The sequence below is a fragment of the Felis catus genome, chromosome B4, assembly GCF_018350175.1.
Source record: "Felis catus isolate Fca126 chromosome B4, F.catus_Fca126_mat1.0, whole genome shotgun sequence".
Lineage (NCBI taxonomy): Eukaryota > Metazoa > Chordata > Mammalia > Carnivora > Felidae > Felis > Felis catus.
Window position 1 is genome coordinate 124,166,169 of NC_058374.1, and position 23,337 is coordinate 124,189,505.

At 44.6% G+C, this 23,337-nt stretch overlaps 1 long non-coding RNA gene across 1 annotated transcript; it reads left to right on the top strand.

Moving 5' to 3' along the window:
* Positions 1-16,185: 16,185 nt before the first annotated feature.
* Positions 16,186-20,531, top strand: LOC109501752. The gene is made up of 3 exons (XR_006601027.1): positions 16,186-16,364; positions 20,119-20,263; positions 20,366-20,531. It is a non-coding gene; the product is annotated as an uncharacterized LOC109501752 (long non-coding RNA).
* Positions 20,532-23,337: the final 2,806 nt, after the last annotated feature.

The following is a 23,337-nucleotide window of genomic DNA, read 5'->3' on the forward strand; positions in this document are numbered from 1 at the left end:
TGAACCAAAAGTTGCAAGGTGACTGCTTTGGCTGAGTTAACATGCTGGTATTTCAGTACCGTTGATCTAACTGACATGTTTAATCAAGATTCAACAAAAGGGTTATTCAGCTCCCTCTGTTTACCAGGAGCTAGGCTGGAAGCCCCGGGCTGCAAAGGTGGGTCAAGCCCTCTCCTTACCCTGAGGAGCTAACTCTAAAAGACCGAGGACCTGTGCCACACCCCTCTGCTGTTGGATCCCGGGTCATGCTATCTGGACAACCTGAGTTCTCTGTGCCTTTTATATCTGCATTCAGGAAGCCCCCCAGTAAACATTAACTGTTTTTCATGATCACGTGATGAAAGACGTGTATCAGCGTTTAGTCATGGAAAAGACAGTATCTAGACTAATTTAGATTTTCCTTTTTCCTTTTTTTTTTTTAATTTTTTTTTTCAACGTTTATTTATTTTTGGGACAGAGAGAGACAGAGCATGAACGGGGGAGGGGCAGAGAGAGAGGGAGACACAGAATCGGAAGCAGGCTCCAGGCTCTGAGTCATCAGCCCAGAGCCTGACGCGGGGCTCGAACTCCCGGACCGCGAGATCGTGACCTGGCTGAAGTCGGACGCTTAACCGACTGCGCCACCCAGGCGCCCCTCTTTTTTTTTTTTTTTTTTTGACAGTTCAGATGTTTTATTGCTTCTAGAGTAATCTAGACTTTTCACCAAAGGTCAGAGGACAGGTGATTGTCTCTTTTACTAGTCCACACACCATAGCTGCCCCTTAACTTATACCATTATTTATAGGAGTCATAAATCGGCAAACAAAGCACAATGAAGACTTCCCGGTTGGATTCTACTTTATTACTTTAATGAGGCCTCATAGAACTTCCATGATGACACTGTCTTGTATAGAACGGTCTCTGTTTCCAACTTCCTGATTCTATTCTCGCCCTCTCTTCTCAATCCATTCTGTGCACTCAGTGCCTGGAAGGATCTGGCTTCTGCTTTTCTCTCCCCCCTCTCCCCAAATGCTGCCTCTTCCCCTACCCCTTTCCACCTTCTAAACACACTGGTCTTGGCTCTGACACACACACACACACACACACACACACACACACACGGCTCCTGCCTTCAAGGTCTTAACTGGCTCCTTTTCATCTTTGATATCTTACCTCCTCAAAGAGTCTTTCCCTCACCCCTCCTAAAGTAGCCCCCCACCCTGGGTTACTCTCTAAGGGCATCTGGTCGTATCCCTCATGTGATGGTAAACATTTTTTCACTCCCCGATACTTAGCCGAATTGGATTGTCTTACTTATTTGTTGTCTGTAAGTAAATATATCCCAAATGGGGGCCCTTCTCATTACCCCCACTACTAGCCCCATGGTCCAAGCCACATCTCGTTTCTCCAGGACGGCGGCAGCAACCTGGCCTTCTGACTTGTCTCCCTGCTTCCACCCTTGCCTACACAGCAGCCAGAGTGAGCCTTGGAAACTGTAAATTAGATCCTGTCACCCTTCTGCTCAGAAATGCTCCAGTATCTCTCCCTTTCCCTCAGAGTAAGAGACAAAGACTTTACAGTGGCCTTGCAAAGCGGAGGGTGACAAGTCTGTTCGTTCCAAGTTGAACAAAGGAAAAGCCTAATTGTTCTTTGGTCGTAGTACAACCGACCAGAATCTCTTTTAAAATCAATCAGGGACAACCTCTCACTTGGCGGCGACAGCTCCTTGCTTCAGAAAGTCAGCCAATCAGCGACAGCCACACTCGAGTAATCCTGCTTCCTTAGCTAAAGGTCAACTCATCCCCAAACGGTCCAGCTTCTAAAAGTGCGAATCTCCGAACCCACGCTTTCCAAAACACTATGGAAGGCCACAGATTTCTTTGTTCACAGACTCTGCCTTACAGTGCACCTGTCCTTTGCTTAGCAAGAAATATAATCAGCACTTTTGATTTGTTTCTTTCAGAAATGAATGGTTGCCTCTTCCCGGGAAAAAGCCCTATGGTATCTATGATCTATCCCCTCACCGCTCTTCTGTTAACGTCTCCTTTTTTCCTTTGCTCGCTCCGCTTTTTGTTGTCCTTATTTCTAACGGGAATGCTCCTGCCTCAGGCCCTTTGCACTTACTGTTCTACCTGCCTGGTACATTCTCTTCCCTCAGATATCCACATAGCTCGCTCTCTCAGCTCCTTCCATTTCTCAATGAGGCTGACCCTGATCAACTTATCTAGAAGTTGTGATTCCAGCTCCTGATCCCCACTCTCCCTTCATTGCTTTATTTTTCAATGATGATTATCACCTTCTAACAAACTGTAGAGTTTCCTTATTTATTTTGTTTATGGCTTATTGTCTGTATCTTCCCATTAGAATGTAAGCTCTATGAGGACAAGGATTTTTGCTTGTTTTGTTCACCAATGCATCCCGAGCATATAGTAGGTGCTCAATAAATATTTGTTGAATGAATAGATCGTTAATATTTCACCTTATTAGGATATGAACTCTTTGATATAAAGAGTTCACCACTGTATGCTCAGTGCCTGGAACAGTGCCCAGCACATAATGTTGCTCTATAGGTATGTGGTGGCATTGAATGCCTGAGCAGGCATTGGAGACAGGTATATTTTAACTGATAATATAAATGACCCTGAAATTTCTAGAGCATTATAAGTTATCTCTCTCCAGAGAAACAGAGTTAATAAACACATTTAAAGTTCTTCAAGTTATTATGAAGTGTTAATCAAAATATTCAAAATGTATTCATCACGATTTCCCCATGGATTAGTGAGTTATTAATTAATTAATTAGTTAGCTAATTAACTCACTAATCCATGGGGAAACAGTGCAAATACCTTTGATTTACCTGAAAAAGCCACCGGATCACTTCTTTCCAGGGCTGCTCAGGCTGTGGACGGGAGAAAAACCCATCTGTAGTAGGAAAGGCCAGAAAACACTTTTCTCATTTCGTTTGCTTTTTGCTTAAACTATTGGGTCTTCTCTGAATTGATGCCCCTGTCTGCAGTCTCTCTTTAATGTATTTAATATAATAACATGGCCAGATTAATCTTCCTGAAACACAGTTCTTACCATGTAACCTTTTACAGATCATGAAAATAGCTTCCGTTGCTTGCACGGGTGCCGTGTAGCAGGTACTTTGCTAAATTCTACATGTGTACTTTCTCATTTCAGCCACACAATGACGTCATGTTATTCTTATCCCTATTTAAAAGACTTGAAAACAGGCTAAGAGTTTACGAAACCCGGAGATCACACAGCTAGCGGTTGGGGGAACCACGTCTCAAACCTGCTCTGTTTTAGTCTTGCCCCACTGCAGGTTCATTCTGGCCCCAACCCGTCTGATAAAAATTCCTACCCATTCACAGGATCTGAACACACATGTCTCTAAGAAGACATACAGATGACCAATAAGCACATGAAAAGGTGCTCAGCATCAGTAACCCTAAGGGAAATCCAAATGAAAGCCACAAGAAGATACTTCTTCGTATTCACTAGTTTGGCTGTAATAAAAAAGATAAAAAATGACAAGTATTACTGAGGATGTGGAGAAATCAGAACCCACGTTGAGTGCTGGCGGGAATGTAGTATGCCACAGCCACTGTGGAGAACGGTGTGGCAGTTTCTCAAACACTTAAACCTAGAGCTGCTATTTCGTCCAACAATTCCCCTTCCTAGGTCTACACCCAAGAAAATTCAAAAAATATATCCACACAAGGACTCTTACGTGAAGGCTCCGAGCCGTATTGTTCATATAACCAAAAAGTGGCAATAACTCAAATGTCCATCCACCGATGGCATCCCCATACAACGAAGCCTTATTCAGCCATGAAAAGGGAGGACGTTCCGATCCGTGCTGCAACGTGGATAAACCTCGAAAACATTAAAAAGGCGAAGGAAGCCAGAGTATATGATTTCATTTATATTAAATGCCTAAAATAGGCAAATCCTTTGAGACAGGAAGTTAAGTAGCGGTTCCTTAGGGCTGGAAGAAGGGACGAGAGAGTAAGGAGTGGTAGCTATAAGGCACAGGGTTTCATTCTGAGGTGATGAAAATGTCCTAAAATTGACTTGTTGCACAAATATGTCAATGCACTAAAAAACGTTGAATTGTACACGTTGAATGGGTGAATAGCATAGTATGTAAGTGATATCCCAATGAAATCGTTACCAAAAAAACACCCCACCCATTGTTAATATCTGTATCTGAAAAGCACATGCAAATTGATAAGAGAACCACTAAATCTCCGAAAGAAAAATAAGTATGGACACAAAATAGAAAACTCCTAAGAGGAAAAATATGAATGGCTAATAAACATGGTGGGAGGAAAGGTTTACCCTCAAATGCAAATCAGAAGAAAGAGAGATCTTTCAAATAAGCGAAGAATTTTACAACAAAGATGACGATGAAGGGACGGTGAGATGGGTGTTCCCATACACTGATGACTAGAAGCTTTCTAGAAAGCAATTATTAGTCAGTGTGCATTGGCAGCCTTTACGATGTTGTCATCCTTCTAGTCAATAAATGTATCATAAGGAAATAATTTGCCATGCAGGTAATAAGATATTCAGAAGAACGTTGTTAGCAGTAGAAAAAATTGGGGGAAAAGTATACGGTAGGCAGACTAAAATGACCCCCAATTATCCCCACCTCCCGGTATTCACACTTTTGTGTAATCCTCTCCCCTAGTTCGTGGGCTGGACTTATCCACTCATTCCTAATGAATAGACTAGAACAGGCACAATTAGATTATAAAAAGACTCTGAATTCTGTCTTGAGTACCCTTTCTCGTTTTCTCTTTAGATAGATGATAGAGAGGTGCATGGGTGGCTCAGTCAGTTAAGCATCTGACTTCGGCTCAGGTCGTGATCTCACCATTCATGGGTTCGAGCCCCGCATTGATCTCTGGGCTGACAGCTCAGAGCCTAGAGTCTGCTTCGGATTCTGTGTCTCCCCTGCTCTCTGCCCATTCCCTGCTCGCATTCTGTCTCTCTCTTTCTCAAAAATAAATAAAAGATTAAAAAAATTAGATGATAGAGAGATAAGTAGATATTTGTAGATATCTACCCATCTACCCACCTATCTATAGACCGTGGGAGAAAGGAACTGATTCCACCAACCGGCAGCCAGCAAGGAACTGAATTCTGCCAATAGCCAAGTAAGCTTGGAAGCGGTCTTCCCCCATTTGAACCTTGAAATGACTGCAGCCCACCCAATATCTTGGTTGCATCCTTGAGAAGTCCTGAGCCACAGCCACTCCCAGACTTCTTGCCCCACAGAAACTGTGAGGTAATAAACGTTGGTTGTTTTAAGTCATCGAGTTTTGGGGTAATTTGTTACACAGAAACAGATAACTAATACAATCTAATTGTTTAACAATTTGAAAATTATTAATGTCATGAAATAGAATAGTAGATTACTATTTAAACATGGGGGGGGGGCACTTGGGTGGTTCAGTCAGTTGAACATCCAGCTCTTGGTTTTGGCTCAGGTCATGATCTCACGGTTTGTGGGTTCGAGCCCTGTGTCAGGCTCTGTGCTGACAGCACGAAGCCTGCTTGGGATTCTCTCTCCCTCTGTCTCTGCCCCTTTCCTTCTCTCTCTCTCTCTCTCTCTCTCTCTCTCTCTCTCTCTCTCAATAATAAACATTTATAAAAAAATTTCTAAAGAAATTTTAATAACATGGGGGGATGTTCAGAATACACTATTGAGAATAAAGCAAACTATAGGAAGATATACAATACAATCCCAGTTTTGTAAGTCTATATATATAAACCCAAGAGAAAACCTGCAAGTAAAAACGTTGAAAGCAAACAAGTTTCTCTGAAAAACAGAATCGGTGCTCAATGCGTGCTTGTTGATTTCAGTTAGGAAATCTGCCCATCTTTACTGAGTGTCTGCAATGTGTCAGCCGGCCCTGGGGAGACAATGGGGCACAAGACCAAGTCCCTGATCTGGTGAAACGTATTTCTTGATGAGATCTTCTCATCCTTATGGTGGCTGGAGATAGAGAGGTGGAGAGTAGTGGAAAGACTGGCAATACATTTTAGAGGTAGAACATTTTTAAAAAATTTTTAATGTTTATTTATTTTTGAGAGAGAGAGAGAGAGAGAGAGAGATGGACAGACAGACCATGAGTGGGGTAAGGGCAGAGAGAGAGGGAGACACAGAATCTGAAGCAGGCTCCAGGTTCCATGCTGTCGGCACAGAGCTCGATGCGGGGTTCGAACTCATGAACCACAAGATCATGACCTGAGCCCAAGTCGGATGCTTAACCGACTGAGCCACCCAGGCGCCCCCAGGTAGAACATTTTTGTGCCAAAAAGGAGTAGTGAAGAAATAGGGTTTACTCTTGAGGGATTGGCTTGGCTAACTTGAATGGAGGATTCTAGAGCTGGACTCCTTCATATGAAATCCTGATGCGGTCGACTACTGGTGAGTGACCTCGTGTAAATGGGCTACGCGACCTCTGCATGCCTCAGTCTCCTCATCTGCAAAGTGATGCCTCTCCTCATCCATTTTGGAGATAACAACCTAACTCGGAGTGGTGGGGAGGTGGTGAGTTAGGCGAAAGAGCCTGGAAGAGTTCCTGGCACGTTGAAAAATGGCCAAAATTGTTAGTCACTGTTACCGTTGCTAGAATTATTGAGATGGGGACAACTGAAAAAAAAAAAAAATCAGAACTAAGAAAGACTGAGTACTGAAGAAGCGTAACAGCTATTAGTATGTCTTTATTACAGTGGCATCCTGCCATCTTTAAAGGTTATCTAGTTTATCCAGTTATGGGAGTAATTTATATGCTATGTCATCATTAACACCATCATCACTGTGGATTAGAGGTGCCTGGGGAAGGAATAAAAGGGCAATACATTTTAATACGGACTCTAGGGAATGGTCCTAGCAGGGGAGGGGTGATGAGGCAGACTGAGCCCTGCAGAAGGAACTGAGGAAGGTACCTGGTGGGGAGGAAACAGAGACCACAGACCTCCCTCCCACCTCCAGATCCAGGACGGCTCTTGTAGTAGCTCTAAACACCAAAAGGATTATGATGCCATGCCTCCCATATATAATTCAAAATAGAAAGGATGCTTCAGTGCAAAATACATGGATGAAAGTTCTGAAAAGTTCCAGCTTTCTCCAAAACGGGCACCTCGATATGTTTTGCAATACCAAATTCTCCCTCCCAAATATTTTCCCCTCATTTTTTTAATCTCTCTCTCTCTTTATTTTTTTTTAATTTTTTTAACGTTTTTTATTTATTTTTGAGACAGAGAGAGACAGAGCATGAACGGGGGAGGGGCAGAGAGAGGGAGACACAGAATCGGAAGCAGGCTCCAGGCTCTGAGCCATCAGCCCAGAGCCCGATGAGGGGCTTGAACTCACGGACCGTTAGATCGTGACCTGAGCTGAAGTCGGACGCTTAACCGACTGAGCCACCCAGGCGCCCCTCTCTCTCTCTCTCTCTCTCTTTAAATATTCCTGCTTTATCAGTACCTAAGCACATTCTCGGTTTGGATGATAGGTAATTCAGAACCCTGGAAAGTTTTGGCCACTGACAAGCCCCTGGACAAAGTTATCTGGCCAGCTCTGTGGAGCTTACGATCACCTGTCTCCAGGATCCTTACGCCTCCCCTATCTCAGGATCAGAGACCATTGCACCCCCACACTTTTGACTTGACACCGATTGAGTCCGATGAGAACCCAATCCAATCAAAGGATACAAAATTACAAGCACAGATGGAATTCACATGACTGAATTTTCTGAGCCTAGAGCGATAGTTTGTTTGTGTTTTTTTAAGGCATTTATGGCCTCGCTCTAAGAAGTCTCGGAGAAAGATGCCTCTCCCAACTTGGCACATGCCCCGCCTTAACTATCCTTCTGAAACAGCATTTTCCTTCCTGGAAAGGCCCCTTCCACCTTTGCTTCCAGTCAGTGTCACGGATTCATTTGCTGAATTGCTAAGAAGTTCTTGAGATCTTTGAGCTCCAAGGTTATAAACTCCTACCCAGCCAGTGTGGGCTTTGGAGGCAGCACACATTTTTATTTGACCTGTACAAGCTTTGGAGTGGGGAGGGAGGAATTTAAGTTGTTTGGGAGTGATGGCTTCTTTCACTTGCCCCAGGCCCCAATGCTGATGCTGGTTTTGACCTCCAACTCCCCCACATAAAAAGCCCTTCCTTACCCAGGACCGTAAAGCTGACACCAAGGACAGCGGGTGTTGGTCTGTCTCTGGTGTCAAAGCTGGGAGGAGCTGGCCTGTGGGCTGTCGCCTGCCTGGTCACCAGCCCTGTGGAGAAAGCCAACACACGGGGAGAAGCGGAGAGGAGGTACAGAGGAGAGACTCCATTTCTGGTTCTCCACGCTGTCTAAGCTAGTCCTTGCTGGGTCTTCCTCCCTTGAACTTGAGCCCTGAGGAACGCGTCCCGTGTCTAGTGCGGTCCCAGGAATAATAATCGCAAAGGTTAAGTTAATTCTGCCCGTTGTGACCTGCTTGTCATCTCCTTTCGTCTGAATTAGTATATATACTCCCCTCTCCACCACCATTGTGGGTGATGTGCCCTGCAAAAGAAATCATTACAGAGCTTATCATGAGGGCAACAAGGCTGGCTGGTATCCAAGGGACCGCCAAGATGCTTCTAGTGCCCAGCAGCGCCCAGAGAGTGAGAGATGCACTAAAGAGGGTCAAGACAGGGAGACACTGAGTTCTGCTTTCATTTTAAACATTTGCTGGTCATAGCTATGGTTACCCAGGAGGCAAGCGTTCTCGCCATCTTATAGGTGAGACAGCGGCTCGGTGAGACCGAACAGCAAGTCAGTGACACGTTTGACTCAGGTCTGTAGGATGTCAAAGTTCCACCTTCTTTGCACCAAACTAAGGTATGTTCCTGGCATGAACAGGAAAGCTTCCTTGAACCTAGCTTTTTTTTTTTTTTTTCAGGAAAATATGTGAAATCCAATATTTTGAGCGGCAAATTCCTGTCCCATATCCCTTCTTATGGGTGAGGCAGCTCCACACGCATTCTTTCTAACACATCCGTGGGAATTAAAGCCGAATCTACTGGCTCATTCGTTCCCGGTTCTCTGAAAGGTGTCCAGCTGCTTATCTGTCGGAAGCCAGACTGGGGAAAGGCCTGTTCAAATAGACACATCAAGGCTATCTGGAGGCAAAATTATGAAAAAATTCCTACGTGTCCTGGGCAGGGGTTGGCAGACTAGTGCCTGCAGGCCGGCTGCCTGGTTTTATGAATAAAGTTGTGTTTGGAACACAGCCACACGATTCGTTTATGTATTACGGACGGATGGCTGCTTCCCCACTACCGTGGCCACTGAGTAGCTGTGTTGCAAAACTTTAAAATATTTACCAGCCGTCCCTTTAAGAAAAAGTTTGTGGACTCTGGCCCAAGGCGATGCTTAAACCCTACAGAAGTCCTCCGGAAACTGCACAACAGTTTTTAGGTCACTTCTGCCCCAAGCCGAACTGTCCCTTGGATCTGCCCATCAGGGAACATCCCGGTGCTCAGGACAGCAAATGTTATTCACACCTAAATCAGCCTGACATCTCATTCCCCACCCCCACCCTCCCTGCCTCACGCCTTCAGATTTCTTTTGATTTTCCACATCCATAGCCCACCCATAAATCTCACCTCTTCCTCCTACTCCCTAAATCCCATATTCGCTTCTGCCCAGGCCTGTTTCTACCACATTCTTCCAACTGTGGAACTCAAGCTCGCTCTTGAGTTTGGCCAACGGGGGAGGTACTTACAGGAGATCAAAGGCGGGAAGAGAGTGGAGCTGGGATATTTATTTCCCCAGTTATTTTCTTCCTAGAAGCTGTGGGTTCGCTGCCTTCCCATACCGAAGTACACAGTCCTGTCAGTACAGCCCCTTCCAGTCAGCTACCCTCCAGAGATTCTGGAACTATTCCATCCCCTTGCACCCTCAGGCGTACGGGTGTTAATGGTTTCCTGATGTTGCAAACCCAGGGGAACTGCATTGTCTCCTATTGGTTTTCCTAAACCCTGCTCACATCACATCTTCGGTCATCTGTATTATCTTCTTTGGAGAAATGTCTATTCGGACCCTTTGTCCATTTTTTAAGTTGGGTTACTTACCCTTTTTTTACTGAGTGGTAGGAATTTTTTTATAAATTCTGGATATAAGTCCACTATCAGATATGAGATTTGCAAATACCTTCGTCCACTCTATGGGTTGTTTTTTTCACTTTCTTTCTTCTTTGCTTTTTTTTAAGTTTATTTATTTTTGAGGGAGAGAGAGTGGAGGAGGAGCAGAGAGAGGAGAGAGAGAATCCCAAGCAGGCTCTGCTCTGATAGGGTGGAGCCCAACACGGGGTTCGATCCCAGGACCCTGGTATCGTGACCTGAGCCAAAATCAAGAGTCGGCAGTTGAACTGACTGAGCCACCCAGGCACCCCTTTCTTTTGTCTCTCATGCTTCTGCTGTTGTATCTAAGAAGAACTTGCCTAATCCAAGGTTTCAAAATTTGCTTCCATATTTCCTTCTAAGAATAGCTTTTACATTTAGGTCAGTTTCGAGTTTATTTTTGTGCACAGTATAAGGAGGGCTTCAGCTTCATTCTTTTACATGTGAATATCCAGTTGTTCGGCACCATTTGTTAAAAAGAGAACTATTTCCCCATTAAATGGTCTTGGCACCCTCGCTGAAAATCAATTAACCATAAACATGAGGGTTTATTCCTGGACTCTCAATTCTGTTCCATTAATCTATATGACTTTCTTTATGCCAGTATCACACTGACTTAGTAATACATTTTTAATGTATTTTTGCAAAGGTATCAATTCACAATGGATTGAAAAAGAGAAACCCCACTGTGTGGGGGTTTTTTTCAACACCAACAAGCAATTCCCCGACATCGGCTGGGTGTCCTATAATTCAACTCAATTCTGACACTACCTGCCGGTAACGTCCGACCCGCAGGTTGAAGGCTCAGTGCTACAAGACTGTCTTTCCTCCCTTCAAGTTGCCAGTCAGAAATTCCGTTGCCACTTGTGCTTCTGACCATGGGCTATAGACTGGAGATTTCCAGGACCCCCTCTTTGGGTTCACTTAGTTTGCTAGGGCCGCTCACAGAACTCAGAGAAACATTTGCTTGCGTTTACCAGTTTATTATTAAGGATATTATAAAGGAAACAGATGAACCGTCAGATCGAAGAGAAGCATAGGGCAAGCTACGAGGGAAGGGGCACAGAGCTTCCGGGCCCTCTCTAGGGGCGCCACTCTCCCAGCACCTCCACATGTTCACCAAACCAGAAGCCCCCCAAGCCCAGTCCTTTTGGGATTTGATGAGGCTTCATTACATAGGCATGATTGATGAAGGCATGGGCCATTGGTGATTGAACTCAATCTCCAGCCCCTCCTCTCTGGAGGTGGGGAAGGGGATGCTGAGAGTTCCAAGTCTCTGATCACCTGGTTGGGTCCCCTGGCAACCAGCCCCCGTCCTTAGAGGTTTTCCAAAAGTCACTCAATGATATAAACTCAGATGTGTTGGAAAAAGTGTTTGTTCTCCTCTCATTACCTAAAAAATTCTAAGGGTTTTAGGAAGACCAAATGAATATCTCTTACGGTAAATCAAAATGTGGCAAAAAACCAATGGGCTGCTCACCACAAATAGCCTGAGACACCCCGGCCAGGTAAGTTCTCCCTGCCCCCTCCTAGCCGGATCTGGGCGTCAGCACGAGTGACGGCCCACAGCGCGGAGGCAGTGCCTGCTTGCTCTCTCTCACAGTCTTTCAGTTCAATTGCTTAGCCTTCTGTCTTCCTATCTTGACCATGGATTCTTGGAAGTCTAGGGCATCTTTTGTTATTCCCAGCATACGAACCATTGTAGACACTCCACAAATGTTGGTTGAGTGAATATACAAATGAATAAATAAGTAAATAAAACGCTTTTTTCTCTATGGGCAAACTGAGAAAACAGCCTTCCAATGTGGAGTTGAGGGGTGTGAATAGAGCTTGGTTTACACACACGGAGGTGCCCTGGTAGAGTCTCTTCAGTGTCGGTAGAAATGTTATGTTACCCAAAAAGGGAGGGGAGGGGGAAGCCTATGCTCAAATAGGATTGGAAATTTTGAGTGCAAAACTAAGTGTGAAAAAATTATTTTCATTGCAGGACTTGTTAGCGCCGGTACTTAGAGTGTTATGAATGGAGATATGCTTGCAGCGGTTTGCTTTTCCGGAAAAACATTTCTCTAGGACAACTAGTCTGTGGGCCACACTTTAGGAAATGCTTATCTTACCTCTAGATTTGAATTTGAGAGGAGGAGATGAAACCCTCCTTTGAATTCATTCCAGGTCAACAAACATTTACTGAGGACCTACCCTGTGCCCTCGGGGACAGGTGGTGCACTGCACCACGGCCAGGGAGCAGCCAGGGAGCAGCATTCACTTAGCCTCCAACAAATAGCATCCCCGGCAGTTGGGCAACACGGTGGCTCACCCCATTTCACACACCTGTCCTGCCTTGCGCTCCACCTTAACTCATCCCCTACCACTCCGGTACCACCACCATGCTCAGAAAACCCTTGCCTGGCACACTCTGGACTCTTTCACATCCCAGGAACCATAGGGAACTTAATTTGCGTACCAACCCTCTTTCGGCTGGAAGGATGCAAAGAGCAACATCGATATTTACAAAATGCAGTAGGGCTTTGGCGTTTTCCTTTTCTTGTTTTTCTCCTCGGTGACATGAGGCTGTGTTTCTGACTCGGAGTCTTATTTGCTTGGGTCATCTTAAAGTTTCCTAACCTAGATAAGGATTGAACAGGCCAACGGTTGAATTCCACAGACGTCTTAAGGATATAAGGGCCTGTGGGATATTTGGGGCCCATGAAAATATTTGGGACCTTGCAAAAAAACACATTGCTTTAAAATACGAAGAAAAAAAATCTCAAAAAGTTAATAAATGTTGGGGCGCCTGGGTGGCTCAGTCGGTTAAGCTTCTGACTTCGGCTCAGGTCACGATCTCCCGGCTCATGGGTTCGAGCCCCACGTCAGGCTCTGTGCTGACGGCTCGGATCCTGGAGCCCACTTTGGATTCTGTGCCTCCCCCTCTCTCTCTCTCTTCCCCGCTCATGCTCTGTCTCTCTCTCACTCTCAAAAATAAATAAACAGTAAAATTTTTTTAAGTTAATAAATGTTAAATGCGCACGAAGTATCATATTTGTCAAGTTCACTAATTGTTCAAGCTAGTGTTCATAAAAATGTCCCATATACACTGGAAAATAATTTGTAGATTAACATAGTGGTTAAGAGCATGGACTGTGAAGCCAAATTGCGTTCAAATCCTGACTCCTCCATTTACTGGGACTTCCAGCAAGTCGTTTAATCTCTCTGAGGTTCAGTTTCCTCATCTTCTGTAATCCTGTGTAAAAAATGGAATCATTATACCACCAACCTGAAAAACGGTTGACAAGACTTAAACGAGCAAAACACTTAGCTAGGCACACTCCAAGTACTGGCTGTGTACTAACTGTTGTTATTACCATGATTTTCCCACTTGGAAAGGATTCCGAAATATGGCCTTTTTCTAACAAATCACAACCAAATTAAATGAGTTACTCATACTTAAGTAATTTTAAAAGCAAAATTAGGAGAGCTCCTTCCAAAGGATTTCTTAAAATGTCTTATCAGTGAAATTTTCAAGCAAACACAAATGTAAAGAAAATAGTATATAACGAACCCCAGTACCTTTCACTCAGCTTTAGTAATTATCAGCTCACAACTACTGTTGTTTCTTTTATACCCTCTACCTCTTCCCCTGGCGGTCAACCCAGGATTGTTTTGGGGGGTGGGAGGATAGCCAGATGCCCTGTCATTTCATTTGTAATTATTTCAACATTTCTAAAAGATAAGAACTCCTTTAAAAAAGATAATTACAAAGGGGCGCCTGGGTGGCTTGGTCGGTTAAGCATCCGACTTCGGCTCAGGTCACGATCTCAGGTTTGTGAGTTCGAGCCCCGCGTCGGGCTCTGTGCTGACAGCTCGGAGCCTGGAGTCTGCCTCGGATTCTGTGTCTCCCTCTCTCTCTGCCCCTCCCCTGCTCACTCTCTGTCTCTCAAAAATAAACAAATGTAAAAAAAAAAATTAGAAAAAAATACACATAACCACAAAAACCCAAAGACAACATAAAATATTAATACCATCAAATACCTAGCCAGTGTTAATGTTTTTGTGCTTGTTAGAGAATAGATTTAAAAAAAAACTTTTTTTAATGTTTATTTATTTTTGAGACAGAGAGAGACAGAGCTTGAACGGGGGAGGGTCAGAGAGAGGGAGACACAGAATCTGAAACAGGCTCCAGGCTCTGAGCTGTCAGCACAGAGCCCGACGCGGGGCTTGAACTCACGGACCACGAGATCATGACCTGAGCCGAAGTCGGACGCTTAACCGACTGAGCCACCCAGGCGCCCCGAGAATAGATTTTTTTAAAATAGTTTGTTTGAAGCAGGATCCAAATGAAGTCAATTCATTACAAATGAATGTTTTCATATATATTTTTTTAAGATTTTACTTTTAAGTAATCTCTACACCCAAAGTGGGTTCGACCCACAGCCCCAAGATCAAGAGTCTCAAGGTCCACCGACTGAACCAGCCAGGCGCCCCTCAAAAATACTAGTAAAACCTTGGTTTGCGAGCATAATTCATTCTGGAAACGTGCTTGTAATCCAAAGCACTTGTATGTCAAAGCGAATTTCAAGAACCGTTGGCTCAGTTGTGATTATGGGACATTCGGTGTCGCGTACTACACACATTGCAAGACTTCGCTCGTTTATCAAGTTAAAATTTACTAGAAATGCTTGCTTGCCTTGTGGAACATTCACAGAACAAGTTACTCGCAATCCAAGGTCTTACTGTACTTTCAGTCTATAGATTTTCCCCTTCATTTCTCTTCTTTTTACTTACAATTTTTATTGTTGAATAAACCAGGTTGCTTGTCTTGAGGACTTTACCACAGTGTGGATTCTGCTACTTTGCACCTCACAGTGCCACTTAACGTGTCCTTTCCTCGGTATTTCCTCTGAGGGGTAGTCAGTCTAGTTACCTTATTAGATTCAGATGCAGTTGCTTTTGGAAGCCTCCTCAGAGGTACCTCCATCCATCAAGGCCACACAGTGTCTGTGAGATATTTGCAACCATTGGTGATCTTTGCCTAGAGACATGAATTCATTAAAAGTTGTAAAACGCTGATATTCTAATTTCATCATTCCTTTAATAGTTGGGATGCTATTAGAGGAAATACCCCCTCATCGATTATTTCGTTCCTCTGAGGTAGAGTTTGTAGAGGAAAGACAAGAGAAATGTTTGATTCTTTTATTCACTGGTTTTCAAAAGCATGAGTTGGTTCTCTGAAACCCTCGAATGGTGCCCCACGAGTGCTGACTGTGATCTTGGTCTTAGTTCTTCACAATGTGGCTAATGCTGGATCTTGAACACACAGTTACCTTCTTTTTGTTCCTTTTTAAAAATTTAACTTGCAGTATTAGATATCGCTTACAATTTTTTTTTAATGTTTATTTATTTTTGAAAGAGACAAAGGCAGAGAGCGAGGAGGGGAGGAGCAGAGAGAGAGGGAGACACAGAATCCCAAGCAGGCTCCAGGTTCTGAGCTGTCAGCACAGAGCCCCGTGTGGGGCTCAAACTCCCCAACTGTGAGATCATGACCTGAGCCGAAGTCGGACACTTAACCGACTGAGCCACCCAGGCACCCCTCGATATTGCTTTGTTTTATCATTTGATTTTATTTTTTACAACCATATAAAATATTGCATGATTCCTTGAATCTACAAAACAAGGTATACTCGAAGAAGTCTAGATTTTATTTCTGTTCTAATTAGTTTCTTCCCTTCTTCTACAGATGACTGTTCTTTTTAATGGTGTGTTCTTCCATTATCCTTTTCTCTTCCAAATAAGTAAACATACATATAAATTTGTATTTCCCTCTTTTTATGTAAACATTGGCATAATATACTCACTGTTCTCCATTTTGATCGAGTAACATTTACAGCAAAACCCTAAAAGTGCATTGAACGTGTGATGTGGCTGGGCGCTATTTTAATTTTGCCATGGTAGGTAGGCAGGCCTCCAACAGCTCAGAAAAAGTCAAGCCAGCTGCTTTTATCTTCCCACCCAGACAAAATCCATCTCTAAGCCGGGCCAGTTTGAGGTCGATAGAGCGATTGAAATCAGCTGGCTGAACGTGGGACGCATCCCGGAACGGCGAGCAAGTGCAGTTCTTGCCGGAAGCAGCTCCTGTGAGGATCAGGGTGCAGAGCTGGGTCTTCAGCATCCGACTTTTGTGATGGGTTTAGGATTTGAGGACCCCTCCATCTCTCAGAAGGTAAGGTGGAGGCTCACCTTAGGTGAACCACATTGGCTGTTTCGCTCTAACAATAAATAGCCGCAGGTGAGAATGAATACTTCCTGGCAGTTTTGTTCTGCTTTGTTGGGGGGGGGGGGGGGTTGTTGTTGTTGTTGGTGGTGGTTTTGGTTTGTTTGCTTGTTTACAGACTCAAAAGAACCCCATATAGAGTGATGAGGGCGCGGACTATCTCTTCCAGCGGTCGGTGTTCCAGGCAGGGAGCAGGGGGCAGGGCCGGGGGGGCCTGAACGTGTTGGAGGCGGGGCCCCGCGGGTGGTGTGGGGCGGGAGACCGAGCTGGAGGCCGAGCAGGTCGCTGTGCCTCCTGACCTCTTCCTGCTGGAAGCTTCTTCCCCTCGCTAAGCCACCTCAAGCCCCACCTCCCCCGGGGCCCCTAGAACCTGGCACACGAGAGGAGGCTAGGTCGACGGAGTGTAGCATCAATGAAGAAAAGAGGAGAGGGTAGGAGGAGGCTCCCGTGGCTGGAATAGTCTGGAATATCCCTGCTCCTCACATAGTCTCAGGTTGCCTCTTTGCGACCAGGCCTTGCTGGGAGATCTTGCTTCTACAAAATATCTGCCTTCTTTTGTTCTTAAGGCTGGTTTATGTGCTCAGACTGCCTTTGGTGTTCATTTAAAAGTATATTTCCCTTGCCTTCAACGTGGCCCCACTTGCAATGGAAAGAGGAAGAACACAGTAATTTGACCTCTAGGGAAGGCTCTGCCAGTGGGTCTCTCCTCCTGTCTTGATGCAGAAAAAGGGTACAAGATAAGTGGTCAAGGATAAAAGCACAGTGATTAGGGCACATCACTATATAGAATTCTGTAGAATTCTATGTGGCCATGAAAAACATGAAGGAAGATCTCTATGTACTGATGTGGAAGGGTGTACATAGTATATATTGATGACTACAAAATAAATCAAGTTGCAAAATGAGATGTATGTTGCTAAATGTATTGGAAACGTTCAGAGTAAACCGTTCTCAGAAGTTCTTTCTGGGGAGTGGGTTCGTAGGGTGATTTGTATCAGTAGCAATGCTTTCTGCCGCAAGTAAAGAAAACCCCAACTCAGTGGCTCACACAATAAGGAAACGTATTATCTTGTAAAACGAGAGGTCCGTGGGGAGAGGGACTCTGGGGTTCATTAACTCAGCAGCTCAGGACATCACTGGGGACCCAGGTTCTTTCCATCTTTCTGTTTTGCCATCGTCGGTGAGTAGGCTTTGTTCTCAGGCAGCGCACCTCTTGGGAGACAGGTGCAGTCAGTAGTTTCAGGAGAAACATTCAAACTTCACATCGGCAGCAGAGGAGGCCAGAGTCTCCTGCCAGAGGAGTCCCAGCTCACCCGGCCACGCTCCAACACGGCTGGACACAGCCGCTGGGAAACTTGGTTCCAATGCCCAGGCGGTGCAGTGGCCGTCATTCGGTTCGGGCTCCTGCGGCTGCCGATCTGAGAGGACATCCTCAGGACAGTCAAGCTTTCTGTCTTTTGAAGAACAAATGGGCAGCTGACGCCCCCTATGTGTTACGTGTGTCACATGTCCTTGTCCCTACCAAGACCACTATAATTGACTTAAAAATAGACCAATCAGGGGGCTCCCGGGTGGCTCAGTTGGTTTAGCATCCAACTTCGGCTCCGGCTCCAGTCTCGATTTCACAGTCCGTGGGTTCGAGCCCGGTGCTGGGCTCTGTGCTGACAGCTCGGAGCCTGGAGCCTGCTTCGGATTCTGTCTGTCTTTGTCTCTGTCTCTGTCTCTGTCTCTGTCTCTCTCTCTCTCTCTCTCTCTCTCTCTGTCTCTCCCCTGCTCATGTTCTGTCTCTCTTTCTCAAAATAAATAAACATTAAAAAAATTAAAAATAGACAAATCAGAACCACACCTCCAACTCACCTAGCACCCACCTCCCTGGAATCATTTGGTTCTTGGGGGGAGGATAAGAAACTGGGAAAAAATCCAGGTGCTCTTAGGAAGAAGGAAGTGGGGAATGAAAGTCAGGTAAGTAACCAACAGGGCTTCCTACGGTGAGAGGGGGACCTTTTAGTCTGTATATTTCTCTCGTAGTTTGGGTTTTTATGAGCTTGTGTTACTTGTATAATAATAGTTATTTTACTTAGGGCAGTGAGAGAATGAGCCTTGGCATCAGAAAGAAAAATATTTGATTCCGTCTCTCTGATTTGTAATGTGTAATTTTGGGCAAGTAATTTAACATCTTCAAGTCTTTATTATTAAAAAGTTGAAAGTAGTTTTCAAGCTGGAAAAAAAAAAAGGACAGAAAACATTTAAGAGAAATGGGTCTCTTTTATGTCCTGGGAAACAAATGATTTCCTATCTGTAAAGACTTAGAAACATATGTGTTAGATTACACCACCTCAGGTTTGTTATTTTAATATTTCAAAGAACTAGAATAATGCAGTCCTTCTATAAGCACATTAAAGAAAGTCACAATGATTTCTTTTTAACAAGTTGAGTAAAATGTTCTTCTGTTTCCTCTCAACTAGTCTGTTGTCTGGAATTGATAAAATAATATATTTCCCAAGAAGTTATGAGGTTTGGTTATGAGGTTGTGTGGCTATTTTGAAAATGATGAGTTCAGTTCTATTTATTCCTACACTTATATCTAATCTTGGTTCTTAATCATTTAAAATTGAATCGAAGTCCACGATCCCAATAACACTTTGAGTTGCCTGCTAAGAAAACTAGAAAGTTGGCGAGCCATCGTTAAGTAGCAGATTAAGGTTTGGGTATTTTCTAAGAGATATTGGAAGTTGCAGAGAAGAATTGGGCCTTAGAGTCTAAGACGTGATGTCAAGAATTTAGGTCTACCCCCAAATTGTTGTGAGACCTTAGGACAGTCGTTTCACTTTGCTGCTTTTAAGTGTCCTTGTTTATAAAACAAAACTAATTAAGCTGTTTGAAGATTACACCCTATCAGTTATCTATTGCTGCATAAAAAGAACTACCCTAAAATGTAGTGGCTGAAAACAGCAATCCCTTAATTTACTCAGTGTTGGTCCTTCGGACTGCAATCAGCTAGTTAGATATTCTGAGCTAGGGAGCTTTTTTGCTGGTTTCATCTGGGGTCACTCGTGTGGTGATAGTTTCTAGGCTGGCTGAGAGTCGATGGTTCTAGGACGCCATGCCCGAATCCTCATCTCTGCTCCTTCATTTCCAGTAAAACAGCTCAGGCGTCTTCACTTGTCGTTCTCCCTGAGCGAGAGAGGGCAAGCCCAATGCTGGAGCACCACCCCGTGTCTCCTAATGTCCCATTGGTCAAAGCAAGTCACATGGCCACAACATCAGTGGGGGAGGGGTCTACACAAGAGGTTGGGAAGAGGAAAGCCTCACCCAGTGGGAGCCACTGTTGTTACCACAGGCACATCGGGTAACTCAATCACCCTATATGAAGAATTATATTGTAAATTTTAAAATAACAAGTGAGGGGCTCCTGGCTGGCTCAGTTGGTAGAGTATGCGAGTATTGATATCAGGGTCATGAGTTCAAGTCCCAGGTTGGGTGTGGTGCCTACTTTAAAAATAAAAATAAAAATAAAAATAAAAATAAAAATAAAAATAAAAATAAAAATAAAATACAACAAAGTGAGTTATAGTCATAAACCCTTGAAGGCAAAACAAGTGTTGTTACTCAGAGTGTATTTGAAACCACAAGATACGTGGAGAGAGAGATATGTGAACTCAAAATGAGGTTTATCCATGTATCAATATTTTTGTTATTTCAGAAATGTCCACCCCAGATGAAGGAGATGTGAACGGTCCCACCCAGAACCCAACTTCATCTTGACCCCTATTCTGGGAGGTCTCCTGCTCCCTATCCCTTCATTTCTTCTCATTGGACCCGGAACCGATTGCCTCCATACACAGTTGGTAAATTTTAATTCTACACGCATTTGTTTGTTGTCCTTCTCCCCCTGGAGGGTATATAGAAAGCTCCATTTTGACGGGACCCATGTGTGTTTCATTCCCCAGCTTATACCCAGCATGCAGCACTGGAGTTGGCACGTAACAGGAGCCTGATAAGTATTTGCAGAGAAGTGAATGAAATGAAAAGCTACACTTACACAACAAGTACCTCCTGATGTTTCCTGGTGACAGGCAGCTTCTGTTCTGAGAATACAATGGACTTTGTCTCTTATGGATGATTTATTCTGTCAATAATTTGCCAGGGGAGGGCAGTAGCTCCTTGCTTCCAACTCTTGGTCTCCACATTCCTCTTCTGTAAATCAATCCTTCCCCGAACTGTAGCGGAACCAAATCCCATGGATTCTACCTGAGCTCTGCCTCTGGACCCCCACCCTTCCTTCTGCCGCAGCCTTTCGGGGTCTTTGTCACTTCTTGCCCGGATTCCCACCCTAGATTCCTAATTGGGTTCCTTGGCAACAGTCTTGCCCAATCCTGCCTCACCTCCCCCTCAGCTGCCAGAGATGTCATCATCAAAATATTTGAAAAACGAATTCTAGGGTTAAAGACCTCCCCTGCTCTCTCGAACCTAGAGATAGGATCGAGTGCAAACATTTCGGCATGAGGTTCAATAAGCCTTCCAATCTGCCCTGGGGTCCTCCTCCTAGCTCCTCTCCCATAGGCCCCCCTTTCCCACCATGCAGCCTCTGCCCAGCCACAGTACTGAATGAATGTGACTCCCCGGCTGCAAAGCCATGATGTGATGCGGGCCATCTTCTTTGCCTGGCCTGCCTGTCTCCCCTGCGGCAGCCAACAGTCTCCCTCCTGACTCGTTCTTGGGAAGCCTGCTCAGTCTCTGTTGTTCCTATCTCTATTAAAATCTTCATTTTAATGTGTCTTAAGTCTGCAGTCGCAGCTGCTGCTCCTGCTGTTTTTCAGCGAGGAAGGCGCATTGTTGGAAGACACGAAGGAAGGGAGGAGGAAAGGAAAAAATTGGAAGGGAAAGAAATTGTCCCATAGCTAGCACCCCATCCCCGACTAACTTCCTCCTGCCCGCTATTCCACTGAGTTACTCTGAAAGGCCTTTTGTGAGAATGATCTGTTGCGTTTTCCTGCCTGACGTCTCTTCCCTCTTCTTCCCTATGGGAAAAGCTGCCCTGTCTGGTTTGAGTGGGTCATAGCCATGTCCTTGGACCTCATGCATGGGAGAATTGGGCTCATGACCCAAATGATACCATTCAAAATCTTCCTTAAGACTTTTTTTTTTGCCAAAGAAACATCCTCTCCTTCCTCTGAGGATGCTAAGCTGGTATGTGCTTCCAGTGATCATTATGATCTCCAGTAGAGAAAGCCTGTTTAAGAGATCAGGAATCCTGGGGCGCCTGGGTGGCTCAGTTGGTTAAGCGTCCGACTTCGGCTTAGATCATGATCTCGCGGTTTGTGGGTTCGAGCCCCGCGTCGGGCTCTGTGCTGACAGCTCAGAGTCCGGAGCCTGTTCTGGATTCTGTCTCCCTTTCTCTCCGCCCCTCCCCTGCTCACACTCTGTCTCTGTCTCTCTGAAAAATAAACATTAAAAAAAAATTTAAGACATCAGGAGTCCTGATGACATCATTTGAGCTCCTGTATCAAGCTGTGCCTGAAGCTGGCATTCCTTTCCTTAAACCAATAAATTGTCTCTTATTTAATCCAGCTGGTTTGGAGTTTCTGCCAGTTGCATCCGAAGGAGTCCCCAACCACTGTACCTTTAAAACAAAAAAATGCTTCACTATCATCTCAGGTTGACTCAGAGGAGGTGTGGATGAGACGTGAAAAGGAAGGCCCTGGCCTCATGGCATGGGGTAGGAAACGTGACTGAGGCAGAATCTTTGGGCGAGGAAACCATGTATCTCTCTAGCCCTTCTTGAGTCAGTGTCTCACAGAGCCGCTTCCCTCTTGTCTGGATATGTAGCAAGGAAGTTGCCAGAACTCGGGCAAACCCGTTTCCAGATACAAATACCAAAGTGCATTCCTTTGCCCAAGATAAGCCCTTTGGTCTATTTCTCTTTTGTGTTACTAACACCTTAATTATTATTATGGTTACAAACGCTATCTGTATAGCTGTTTTAAAAGGGCTGGATTAAGAAACTGGGTGCCCATCTTCCAAGTACCAAAGCCAGGGGCAATTCCACTCTCCCCTCCCCCCAATAATTTCAGTGAAACATTGAGGTCATTTTGATTTATTCTCGGAAAAAGCTAAAAATGAACACTTACTCCTAGATCTTTCCGCCGAAGCCCATCTCAAGCACAAAAGGAGTTTTGTGGCTACCGAATAGAAATAAAACGGAGCTTGAGAAAAACTTCACACATTGTGGGGAGCCAGTTGGTACTTAGGGAAGATAAAAGGAGAGAAGCCCAAGAAATGATGGCACTTTAAGATCTCTTTATATATATAGGACTTCAAAAGACATTTTTCTTAAAGCGGAGAAAGTCTCTATTTAGAGGTTTTTAGGGCAGAGAAAAATTATGGGCAATTTTGGGAAAAGGAAACTGGTAAAAAGGCAAGATTGACAAGAAAAAAACTGGCAGGAAAAAGAAATCGGCTTTTAAACCATTATTGGCCGTTCAAAACAGGCCAGCGAACCCATACAGTGCTGTTGAGGCGCGTGGGTGAAATGTGGGTAAAATGTCAGAATAAAGTCAGTTGGGACCTCTCGCTGAGAACCAACTTCACGACAAGTTAATAAGCTCAGGCCATCTTGTCTAAAAGGGTTGAGAGAAGCAGTCATGAGAGAGACGTGTCCAGAAGGCCTGGAGAAAGACCAGCCCCATGCAGCTTCCTCACTGACCTTCCTTTCTTTTGCTCCGTAGCACCTTTGATGTCGTTGCCGAGCCCAGGTAAACGGAACATTGATTTCTTCGTACATTCACTTACTCATTTGAGAAATGTTTACTGAGCAGCTACTACAGGTGAGGCACTGCCGAGTGATCTGTGTGACCCGGTGGGGGGCAGAAGGCGCTAGATTGTAGGACTCCTGTCCCCACTCTGCACTCCTTACCTCTCC